Source organism: Pogona vitticeps, chromosome 1 (genome assembly GCF_051106095.1).
Source record: "Pogona vitticeps strain Pit_001003342236 chromosome 1, PviZW2.1, whole genome shotgun sequence".
In the NCBI taxonomy this organism is placed as follows: domain Eukaryota; kingdom Metazoa; phylum Chordata; class Lepidosauria; order Squamata; family Agamidae; genus Pogona; species Pogona vitticeps.
In genome coordinates this window covers 250789109-250801365 of record NC_135783.1, presented here as the reverse complement: position 1 = coordinate 250801365, position 12257 = coordinate 250789109, and the positions used below count along the sequence as shown (strand labels likewise).

At 41.7% G+C, this 12257-nt stretch overlaps 1 protein-coding gene and 1 long non-coding RNA gene across 2 annotated transcripts in view; one reads left to right on the top strand and one right to left on the bottom strand.

The window, feature by feature from the left end:
* Positions 1 to 12257, top strand: part of LOC144586038 (uncharacterized) — a 208650-nt gene that overhangs the window by 124714 nt on the left and 71679 nt on the right. The gene's annotated exons all lie outside the window — the stretch shown is intronic.
* LOC110074193 (SITS-binding protein) overlaps positions 1 to 12257 on the bottom strand; it is a 56577-nt gene that overhangs the window by 22610 nt on the left and 21710 nt on the right. The window lies entirely within an intron of this gene.

The following is a 12257-nucleotide window of genomic DNA, read 5'->3' as shown; positions in this document are numbered from 1 at the left end:
ATCATTCTATCATTTTTGAGATTGTATTCCAATACAGCTTTTCCCACTCTTTTGTTGACTATGAGGGCTACTCCATTTCTTCTATGGGATTCTTGCCCACAATAATAGATATGATAATCATCTGAATTGAATTCACCCATTCCCATTCATTTTAGTTTACTGACGCCCAGGATGTCGATGTTTATTCTTGCCATCTCCTGTTTGACCACAATCAGCTTACCAAGGACCATTTGGAAGACACTTAATAAACTTTGAAGTGAAGTGAAATAGGTTCAACAACTAATCAAGTAAAATGGGGCTACTTGGATACAGGACAAATTTTCTATCAATGGAGAACTTCAAGCAATGCAGTATTTACGTGTATGCAATTTTTGTCCCAGTACATGTATTAAAGAAGATCTAGTAAATGATTGATATAACACTATTGAAGTAGTCTGCTTCAGGTCAAAAACAGTCTAATCATTTTGACATTTTAAATTTGTTTGAACTTTATATTTCATGTATATCCATAATTTTTAATTGTGCAACATTCTGGTATGAATAAAGAAAGATAGAATTGTAGTGGCTAAAAATCCCACAACCCAGCTGCTGATTTGAAATGGTACCATCCAGATTAAGAGTTGATTCAGACACCACACTCTTCCTGAGTACTCCTGAGAAAACAGTCCTGCTTTGCTTGCTTAGAATGTTACTCTAAAAGACTTTGGCATATGTAAGGCAGTGTGAATGACAACACTTTATATAGATTGGTAGATTGTTAAAAGGGGCAGGAAGTAACAGTAAGGCTTTGTTTGATCATAGCCGAAAAGTAGTAGAAAGAACAGATGAAAGAAGAGAACTAATTTATAGGGAACTCACACTTTAAAGAAGGGCAGATGGATTTCCCTGTAAAATACTAGAAGCAAGCTAGTGGAGAATGAGAGGCGAACTATGGGGAGATTTTATTAAAAACGTTGCCTCAGGCATCAAGAACCCAACTCTGCTCCTGCTGAAAAGGAAATTGCTTTCCAAAACAGAATATTTTCTTCTGATGCAGCCTTATGTTTTATCACAAATGACAGCTCACTGGGACAACAAGAAGCAAAAGGAGTCTATCTTTTCAGAAAGGGGAAAAACAAGATTTACTATCACTTTCTGCTGGTTCATTTCTGTTGTACTGAAATCCAATTAATAATTTTAATGCCCCAACCTTTCTCATCATTGTAAATTTGTTTAATAATAAAAACAACAACAACCCCTCCATGGCTGGAGGGGCTTGTGTGGTTCAGTGAGGTTGAGAGCTATGTTGAAGGGTCTCCCAAGCCAGACAGGTCTCAGTCGAGAAGCCCGACCAACTGTGCCCACCAAACATCAATTATGACGAGTGGGAATAAACATAAATCCATACTGGATCGGTTGTTACCTGGGCCAACAAGGACCGTGTCAGATGCTATAGCCCCTGTACATCTGGTAACAAATGGGCTACAGTGCTCAGCAAACACTGCTGAGGAACCAGGACAGGCTGCTGCAAAGCTACTGGAACAACGTAAATGCAAAACTTGGACTCCTACCAAAAACTAAGAAATTATGAAGTGCTATTATGAGGCAAACCCAACAGTCCCTGCTTTTCAAAAAAGAATGATAGAAATTTGTAAAAGGAAACACCCAAGGAAATACATAAATGAACAGCAACTGATGGACCAGGGAAGGCTTATCACCCAGAGTAAAGTGTTTTCAGAACTGGAACTGCAAGAACTAGAAAAGGGGGCAAAATCAACACAGAACAATAACCATAATATAGAAGGCAAATGGAGGGTAGAGGTAGACGCAATAGTGGAAGAAAATGTATCAATAGAGGAAGAACTTACGAAACAACCCAGAAATTATGAGTTGACAGAACGGCAAACATCACTGAGGAGAACAATAGTAACCCATATTAGTCAGAACACAGAAAGACAAAGGCTCCTCAATTTGCGCCAGTTACAAAGTAAACCCCCAGGGCCCGGCTTCTGTGGAAGGAGCTGAAAAGCCCTTCTCTAGAGTCGGCTTCATGGATTGCTGCCTTGTCGTGGCGAAGGGGCTTGAGTAACTCAGAGAAGCTATGGGCTATGCCGTGCAGGGACACCCAAAACGGACAGGACATAGTGGAGAGTTCCGACTAAACGCAATCCACCTGGAGTAGGAAATGGCAAGCCACTCCAGTATCTTTGCCAAGAACGCCCCATGATCAGAAACAAAAGGCTAAAAGATATGACGCTGGAAGATGGGCCCCTCAGGTCGGAAAGCGTCCAACATGCTACTGGGGAAGAGTGGAGGACAAGTACAAGTAGCTCCAGAGCTAATGAAGTGGTTGGGCCAAAGCCGAAAGGACGCTCAGCTGTGGACGTGCCTGGAAGTGAAAGGAAAGTCCAATGCTGTAAAGAAAAATACTGCATAGGAACCTGGAATGTAAGATCTATGAACCTTGGGAAGCTGGAGGTGGTCAAACAGGAGATGGCAAGAATAAACATCGACATCCTGGGCATCAGTGAACTAAAATGGACAGGAATGGGCAAATTCAGCTCAGATGATTATCATATCTACTACTGTGGGCAAGAATCCCGTAGAAGGAATGGAGTAGCCCTCATAGTCAACAAAAGAGTGGGAAAAGCTGTAATGGGATACAATCTCAAAAATGATAGAATGATGTCAATACGAATCCAAGGCAGACCATTCAACATCACAATAATCCAAGTTTATGCACCAACCAGCATTGCTGAGGAGACTGAAATTGAACAATTCTATGAAGATTTACAACACCTTCTAGAACTGACACCAAAGAAAGATGTTCTTCTCATTCTAGGGGACTGGAATGCTAAAGTAGGGAGCCAAGAGATAAAAGGAACAACAGGGAAGTTTGGCCTTGGAGTTCAGAACGAAGCAGGACAAAGGCTAATAGAGTTTTGTCAAGAGAATAAGCTGGTCATCACAAACACTCTTTTCCAACAACACAAGAGGCGACTCTATACATGGAAATCACCAGATGGGCAATATCGAAATCAGATTGATTATATTCTCTGCAGCCAAAGATGGAGAAGCTCTATACAGTCAGCAAAAACAAGACCTGGAGCTGACTGCGGTTCTGATCATCAGCTTCTCATAGCAAAATTCAAGCTTAGACTGAAGAGAGTAGGAAAAACCACTGGGCCACTCAGGTATAATCTAAACCAAATCCCTTATGAATACACAGTGGAAGTAAAGAACAGATTTAAGGAACTAGATTTGGTGGACAGAGTGCCTGAAGAACTTTGGATAGAGGCTCGTAACATTGTCCAGGAGGCAGCAACGAAAACCATCCCAAAGAAAAGGAAATGCAAGAAAGCAAAGTGGCTGTCCAACAAGGCCTTAGAAATAGCAGAGAGGAGAAGGGAAGCAAAATGCAAGGGAGATAGGGAAAGTTACAGAAAATTGAATGCAGACTTCCAAAGAATAGCAAGGAGAGACAAGAGGGCCTTCTTAAATGAACAGTGCAAAGAAATAGAGGAAGATAAAAGAAAAGGAAAGACCAGAGATCTGTTCAGGAAAATTGGAGATATTAGAGGAACATTTTGCGCAAAGATGAACATGATAAAAGACAAAAATGGGAGGGACCTAACAGAAGCAGAAGACGTCAAGAAGAGGTGGCAAGAATACACAGAGGAATTATATCAGAAAGATTTGGATATCCCGGACAACCCAGACAATGTAGTTGCTGACCTTGAGCCAGACATCCTGGAGAGCGAAGTCAAGTGGGCCTTAGAAAGCCTGGCTAACAACAAGGCCAGTGGAGGTGATGGCATTCCAGTTGAACTATTTAAAATCTTGAAAGATGATGCTGTTAAGGTGCTACATTCAATATGCCAGCAAGTTTGGAAAACTCAACAGTGGCCAGAGGATTGGAAAAGATCAGTCTACATCCCAATCCCAAAGAAAGGCAGTGCCAAAGAATGCTCCAACTACTGTACAATTGCACTCATTTCACACGCTAGCAAGGTTATGCTCAAAATCCTCCAAGGTAGGCTTCAGCAGTATGTGGACCGAGAACTCCCAGAAGTACAAGCTGGATTCCGAAGAGGCAGAGGAACTCGAGACCAAATTGCTAACTTGCGCTGGATTATGGAGAAAGCCAGAGAGTTCCAGAAAAATATCTACTTCTGCTTCATTGACTATGCGAAAGCCTTTGACTGTGTGGACCACAGCAAACTATGGCAAGTTCTTAAAGAAATGGGAGTGCCTGACCACTTTATCTGTCTCCTGAGAAACCTATATGTGGGACAGGAAGCAACAGTCAGAACTGGTCATGGAACAACTGAGTGGTTCAAAATTGGGAAAGGAGTACGGCAAGGCTGTATACTGTCCCCCTGCTTATTTAACTTATATGCAGAATACATTATGCGGAAGGCTGGACTGGAAGAAACCCAAGCCGGAATTAAGATTGCCAGAAGAAATATCAACAACCTCCGATATGCAGATGATACCACTCTGATGGCAGAAAGTAAGGAGGAATTAAAGAACCTTGTAATGAGAGTGAAAGAGGAGAGTGCAAAAAACGGTCTGAAACTCAACATCAAAAAAACTAAGATCATGGCCACTGGTCTCATCACCTCCTGGGAAATAGAAGGAGAAGATATGGAGGCAGTGTCAAATTTTATCTTCCTGGGATCCATGATCACCGGAGATGGAGACAGCAGCCCTGAAATTAAACGACGCCTTCTTCTTGGGAGGAAAGCGATGACAAATCTTGACAGCATCTTGAAAAGCAGAGACATCACCTTGCCAACAAAAGTCCGAATAGTCAAAGCTATGGTTTTTCCTGTCGTGATGTATGGAAGTGAGAGCTGGACCATAAAGAAAGCAGACCGCCGAAGAATTGATGCCTTTGAATTGTGGTGCTGGAGGAGGCTCTTGAGAATCCCCTGGACTGCAAGGAGAACAAACCTATCAGTTCTAAAGGAAATCAACCCTGCGTGCTCACTGGAAGGACAGATCCTGAAGCTGAGGCTCCAGTACTTTGGCCATCTCATGAGAAGAAAAGAGTCCTTGGAAAAAACCTTGATGTTAGGAAGGTGTGATGGCAAGAGGAGAAGGGGACGACCGAGGATGAGATGGCTGGACAGTGTCTGCGAAGCAACCAACATGAACCTGACACAACTCCGGGAGGCAGTAGAAGACAGGAGGGCCTGGCGTGCTCTGGTCCATGGGGTCACGAAGAGTCGGACATGACTAAACGACTAAACACACACAAAGTAAACCAGTAAAAGATCTACCAAATGATGCAAATGTCGTCATTAGAACAATCCCAACCAACATACTAAAGGAAACAAACCAGCTCATGTATATCACAGCTACCATAATAACCATGGAACTTGGTTACAAGCTGCAAAAAGAAAAAAGAAAAAAAAGAAAAAAGAAAAAGAAAAGAAAAGAAAAGAAAAAAAGAAAAAGAAAAGAAAAGAAAAGAAAAAAAGAAAAAGAAAAGAAAAGAAAAGAAAAAAAGAAAAAGAAAAGAAAAGAAAAGAAAAAAAGAAAACTCATGGCACCCCAAGATGGAAAATTCAGCTGGAAAGAAAAATAAATTACGTGTAAACATTAGCAACTTAAAACACTTGAAAAATTCAAAACTTAAAAATAAAAAAGTAAAAGCCAGACTATGCAAAATATATAACCTAGAAAGGAAAACAAATATTGAAACCATGAAAGAATTAAAACAGGGGGTAACAGCTACAGCAAAGAAATTTGAAGGATATGATGGACACTTGAAACAATATAAATAAAACATGCAATTTTGAAATAACCAACTGTTATTTTATACATCACTAGGAGAAAATACAGAGCAAAAGAAATTAAGCCCATGTAAAGATGATGCTCTAAAATTTTGGAAAGAAATTTGGGAAAGCCCAACCAGACATATCAAAAACACCTCATGGATTAAAGACATTTGTAAAGAAACTCAAGGAAAACAAATGGATGATATTGTAAGAATGATATCCAGGCTCTCCTGGAGGAAAAGGATTATCTAGATCCATTTCAATTGGGTTTCAGGCTGGGTTATGGAACGGAGACTGCCTTGATCACCCTGTTTGATGACCTTTGCCAAGAGAGAGACAGGGGTAATGCATCCCTGTTGATTCTCCTGGACCTCTCAGCGGCTTTTGATACCATCGACCATGGGGTCCTTCTGGGCAGATTGGCTAGGAGGGAAATGGGAGGCACCATTTTACGATGGTTCTGCTCCTACCTGGTTGATTGGGTCCAGAAGGTGGTGCTGGGGAACAGTAGGTCGTCAGGAGATTTGGGCTGAGGAGTCAGCAATATGTGGATGACACCCAGCTCCACCTCTCATTCTCTACCAATCCACATGTGGCAGTCACCGTTCTGAACTTGTAGCTGGACTCCATAATGGACTGGATGGAGGTCAATAAACTGAGGCTTAGTCCAGACAAATCGGAAGTGCTGCTGGTAGATGCTCTGCCAGATATGTTAAAGGGCCATTCCCTGCTCTATACAGGGTTGCACTCCCCCTAAAGGACAAGGTCTGCAGCTTGGGGGTGCTCCTTGACCCAGGTCTCACCTTGGAAGCCCAGGTGGACTCAGTGTCCAGGGGTACCTTCTTACAGCTGCAAAGAATATATCAATTTTGCCTTTACCTGGATGAGAGGAACCTGGCAACAGTCACACATGCACTGGTAACAACCAGACTGGACTACTGCAATGCGCTATACGTGGGGCAGCCTTTGAAGGTGGTCCGGGGACTGTAACTAGCACAGAACTGGGCTATGCGGCTGGTAAATGGTGACGCCGCGCAGACTCATATCATGGTGGTTCTGAAAAATTTACACTAGCTGCCGGTTGCTGCCCAGACCCAATTCAAAGTGTTTACTCTGACATATAAAGCCCTAAACAACTTAAGATCTGGTTACCTAAAGCACTGGTTCTTAACCTTGGGTTACTCAGGAGTTTTGGACTGCAACTCCCAGAAGCCTTCACCACGAGCTGTCCTGACTGGGGTTTCTGGGAGTTGCAGTTCAAAAGCATCCAAGTAACAAAGGTTAAGAACCACTGGCCTAAAGGACTGCCTTCTTCCATACGAACCTGCCCATATAAGATCAGGCAAGGAGGCCCTTCTGAAGGTACCATCCCTGAAAGAGGTGAAGGAGTTGGCATGTTGAAATAAGATCTTTTCGGCTGTTGCCCCCCAACTTCGGAACACCCTCCCTATAGAGAGCTGCCTGGCTCCAACACTTTTGGCTTTTCCGTGCCAGGCAAAGACCTTTCTATTTAGCTAGCATTTTAATTAAATAGTATCCTTTACCTGGCCATATGAGCAGCAGGATTTATTAACAATAAATTGACTGTTTTAATATTGGGTATTTTTATAATATTGGGTATTATTTTAAGGTTTTAAATGTGGTTCTAAAGTTTTAATATTGATGTACGCTGCTCAGAGACCATTGATAATGGTGTGGCTAAAAATGTGTGCGTGTGAATGAATGAATGAATGAATGAATGAATAAATAAATAAATAAATAAATAAATAAACAAACAAACAAACAAACAAACAAACAAACTGAAATTATTAAGAGGCAAGTAAAGACTGTGAAAAATTGGAGTGCACCTGGACCAGATGAGCTGCATAGATTTTGGTTAAAGCATTTACCGTATTTGCTGGCCTACAAGGCGACCGGCCGTATAAGACGACCCCCCCCAACAGGAAGAGCCTGGCAGAGGCAGGAGGAGGAGGAGGAGGGGAAACGGAGGGGTGGCGGGCGAGCAAGTGCACTGGCTCAGCAGTGGGAGGGTGAAGAAGAGGGCAAGAGGCTGAGGGGAGCGGCAGGAGGAGGAGGAGGAAGAAGAAGAAGAAGAAGAAGAAGAAGAAGAAGAAGAAGAAGAAGAAGAAGAAGAAGAAGAAGAAGAAGAAGAAGAAGAAGAAGAAGAAGAAGAAGAAGAATAGGGGAAACGGGGGGGTGGCGGGCGAGCAAGCACACCACTGGCTCAGCGCGCAGGGGCGGCGGGCTCTGGCCAAGGGCAATTTACCACTTCAAAATTCTACAACTGAACACTGGATGACAACAGGTTGCACATTTCTGATAATAAAACATTATCAAAAAGGGCAATGAACCTAGTAAGTATTCACCAATTACATGCCTTCCAACAATGTTCAAGCTCCTCACAGGAGTACTTGCAAGATCAATATATAATTACTCAGCTGAAAATTCTCTATATCCAACTGAACAGAAAGGGAACTTTAAAAAGTCAAGAGGCACAAAAGATCAACTACTTACTGATAAAATAATAATGAAGAATGCAAAAAGATGAAAAATAAACGTTAACATGCCACACAGCTGGATTAACACTTGCCTAAAAACTTTTGGGATTACCGGTAGTAAAAACAGTCAGAAATTCCTCAAGGAAAACATGGAAAACTGTCTTAATGGCCCATGGTGAAGAAACTGGGGAAGTTAGCATCAAAAGAAGAATATTTCAGGGGGATTCTTTGTCACCATTGCTGTTTAACATCTCACATACTTCAGGAGCAAATCTAAGCTCAGTTCCTGGCTGACATCACCTGTATTAAAAGGTTGGAACTTTGAGAAGCGTTTAATACTATTTATATGTCTGTCTGCTTGTTAGGTTACGTTTATATTCCACATTTTCTTTAGTGAGTTTAAGGTGACTATCCTTCTCTCCACTTTATCTTTACAACAACCCCCCTCCCTGCTGAGTGTTTCATCCCTTTTTTCATTGGCTGGTGGCAGTTGCTTGTTGCTGTTGGTCAGTTTGTTTGGTTGCTAGTATATGTACAAGAAAGAAAGCAGTATACACAAGTCTGTAATTTCAAGCAATTGTAAGTAAAGAATGTTTGTTTGTTGTTTTACTCTTTCAAATGCCTCAGAGTTAGTTACTGAGACTTTAAGTACAGTTAATGAGAAAGAGGTGGATTCTGGGGAACTTGTAGCTGCTATCCTTTGTGGATCTCTGTACTTATACTGTGTAGCATTATAACCCTGTAACAGTTAATGATAAAATATTTTGGAGATCATTCATTCTGGGTGTCACCATGGGTTAGAGACCGATCAATGGCACATAACAGCAACCATAGTGTGTACACGTGAAAGTATAAGTACCTACTAAAGACTTCTTATGGACATGGCAGCAGCTGCGGGCTAAACCGCAGAAGCCTGTGCTGCAGGGTCAGAAGACCAAGCAGTCGTAAGATCGAATCCACACGACAGAGGGAGCTCCTGTCGCTTGTCCCAGCTCCTGCCAACCTAGCGGTTCGAAAGCATGCAAATACAAGTAGATTAATAGGGACCACCTCATGGGAAGGTAACAGCCTTCCGTGTCTAAGTCGCACTGGCCATGTGACCACGGAAGATTGTCCTCGGACAAAACATTGGCTCTATGGCTTGGAAATGGGGATGAGCACCACCCCCTATAGTCGAACACGACTGGACAAAAATTGTCAAGGGGCACCTTTACCTAAAGACTTCTTACTTTACAGTAGGACTGCACTGGCAAGGAATAGTGAAATTTAAGATAATGGCCTAAATTCAATTGCTATACCTAATTAGAGCAGATCCACTGAATCAATGGATTTTACAAAAAGGTTAACCTAGCCAAATTCCCATTCAGTGTGTCTATTCTAGTTGAGTCTACAAGGTAGATTTGAGAGGCAATAATTATGCATGATCTTATGAGAGGAATCTGATCTCCAACCTGCCATTTAGAACAAGCAAACTGAAACTTTTTATGTGTGGTTTATTAAATCTATCTCAAAATAAACAACTATTTATTGAAAACTACTTCAAGGGTATTTAGTTCTTTTGAATCTCTGGTTAATCTACAATCTTCAATTTAAAAAATCTTCAACTAAGATCAGGACTTGCAGGTCCTAAGTACTTTGCTGGCTCCTGAACACTTCAAGGAGATTTGTTAAAGCCTGTAAACAACCCTGAGCCTAAATTCCAGGTTGTCAAAACTGAATGGGAACAACAGTTTACAAGGATGGACTGTGTATGATTTGGGGGGGACTGGGACTGTGAGGAGAGACATGGTGACTCTATTAATTAAATTCAACCCCAAGGATTGAATTTGCCCCCAAGGCGAAAATGAATAAGGCCAATAAAATAAAGCTCTGGAAGTTTGTTGCTACCTGTTGAAACTATCATTAAAGCAATGATCCCAACCTTGATTAATTTCAGGTTTTTAGTTTGATGTGCATGTACAAACCCATTCATAGGAAGACTGGAATTCGTACCAATTGTAGGGAGGGCAGGTTTGCAAAGATACCACGATCTTTACCTCTGGTTCCCAACCTTTGGTCCACACATGTTACTGTATTGCACCCTGCCACAGTTCAGACCCTTAGGGATGCTTCCTGGAGACGTGGGGTACTGAGATCCAACAATAGCTGGGACCCACCGTTGGCACCAACTACATCTCTTTCAATTGGAGCTTGGAAAATTTAATTGTTCAGTGATAGTTCCCAGAATTCCCATCCAAGCCAGCCACTGACCACAGGAGAATTGGAGGTCAACCACAAAGCCATGTTTCTAAGCTCTATCCCAAAGAATCATCCTCTTGTAACTACAAATTTCTTGTTCTACTTTCTCCACAGGCATTGAAGTTTAGACACGACCTTGTCTTCACACTAAAGTGGTAATGTGATGCCAAATTCTTTATAATCTCCTTGATTCTGAAGTTGTGCAATAAAGTCTTTGGTTGTGTGCAACCTGAATCTAAACTGTGAAAACTGATGGATGCTCCAGAGGCAGCCAAAGGGTTTCAAAAGCTGTCATTCCTAATCAGCAGTCTAAATCTGCATATTAGTATTGTCCCTTAGGAACCAGCTGTTTGCCTAGTCAGGTAATCTGTTTCACTGGTCACTATGTTGATGAGCAGTGCCTCTCCAGGAGCCACCTTATACATTACACACAAAACATCATCAATCCCTGAAATCAGCAGTCCCTAAACTACTTGGCATCATGCCCACACTTTGATTATTAATAAATGCTCATGCATCCCCAGCTCTCCCTTAATTTTTAACAAAAATAGAATGAAGTAGTAAATGATCAGTTTGTAGGTTTAAATTAAATATAAGTGTAATACCTTAGCAAAAATGTTTTATAATAAAAATAAGCACAGATAGTTTTGATTGTAAAATTCAGTGTACCTTAAGCAATAGCAGAAGCAAAACAAATTTAATGTGAAAGATGATGCTGCATCTCCCAGTCTTGCAGCACCTTGAAATTTCTTCACACCCACCCGGGTTAGAAATCAATGTGTTCGTATTCCACAGACAAAATTCAGGAAAACCTTCATGACTGAGCACTTCTAGAAAGTCCATGTTTAGGTTCACAAGACCAGTCACTGATTAAACCACGGTAATGTGCGGGTTTATTTATTATTTATTTATATAAACTATTTTTACCCCCGCCTTTCTCCTCAAAAGGACCCAAACTCTGGATGGTGTGAACATCTGTGTTGACAACCAAACCCCTTTCAGTATATGAGGAACTCCATTCTCTGCTAATGGTTTCTAGGCACAAATCTTCCCTCACGCTGTTTGGGGATGTGGGGGAATAACCTTGGAATTATTTGTAAGCAAGTTCTCTGCCACTGAATCATGAGACTAATGCCATCCATATTGTAAATAAATCGGAGCCCTAAAGCCATCTGGGCTTCTGCCAGTGAGATGGATGAAACTTTTTTAAAAATATATGTCAGTTAATTCCTATGAGCAGGAAATCAGATAAATCCGTGTAGCACCAAACAGAACTTTAGTCACCCAGGCCACTCAATTGAGATTAGTAGTATGGCTTTACTCAACACTGCTGATAAGATGAGGAGTATATGTACGTTCCTCTCTTTGAGAGAATATAGGAAGCTGCCTAATACGACATCAAATCATGGGTGGGAGAAGATACACAGGGCTCTTCACAATCCATTAAGGAGCACACCACTGCTGCTGCCCGGATGAGTTTTGCTGGCATGGCAGTGTAGAAAACGCATGTCTTGATCTGACACTGCTGCTGCACTGCAGTGTTTCAGCAGTGCGTTGGCAGTAGGAAAAGTTACACTTTTATTTTATTTATGCACTGCCAACTAGTGGATACATACTACTCTGGGCACTGTACAATGTAAAACACAAGCCACCCAACCTACCCCCAGCTCCACTCCCATAGATCAGTTTGCTTTGAAAAAGTAGCACCCAAGCAGCACAGACCTTAATCTAGAGCCAAGACATGCTCCTGACTTAA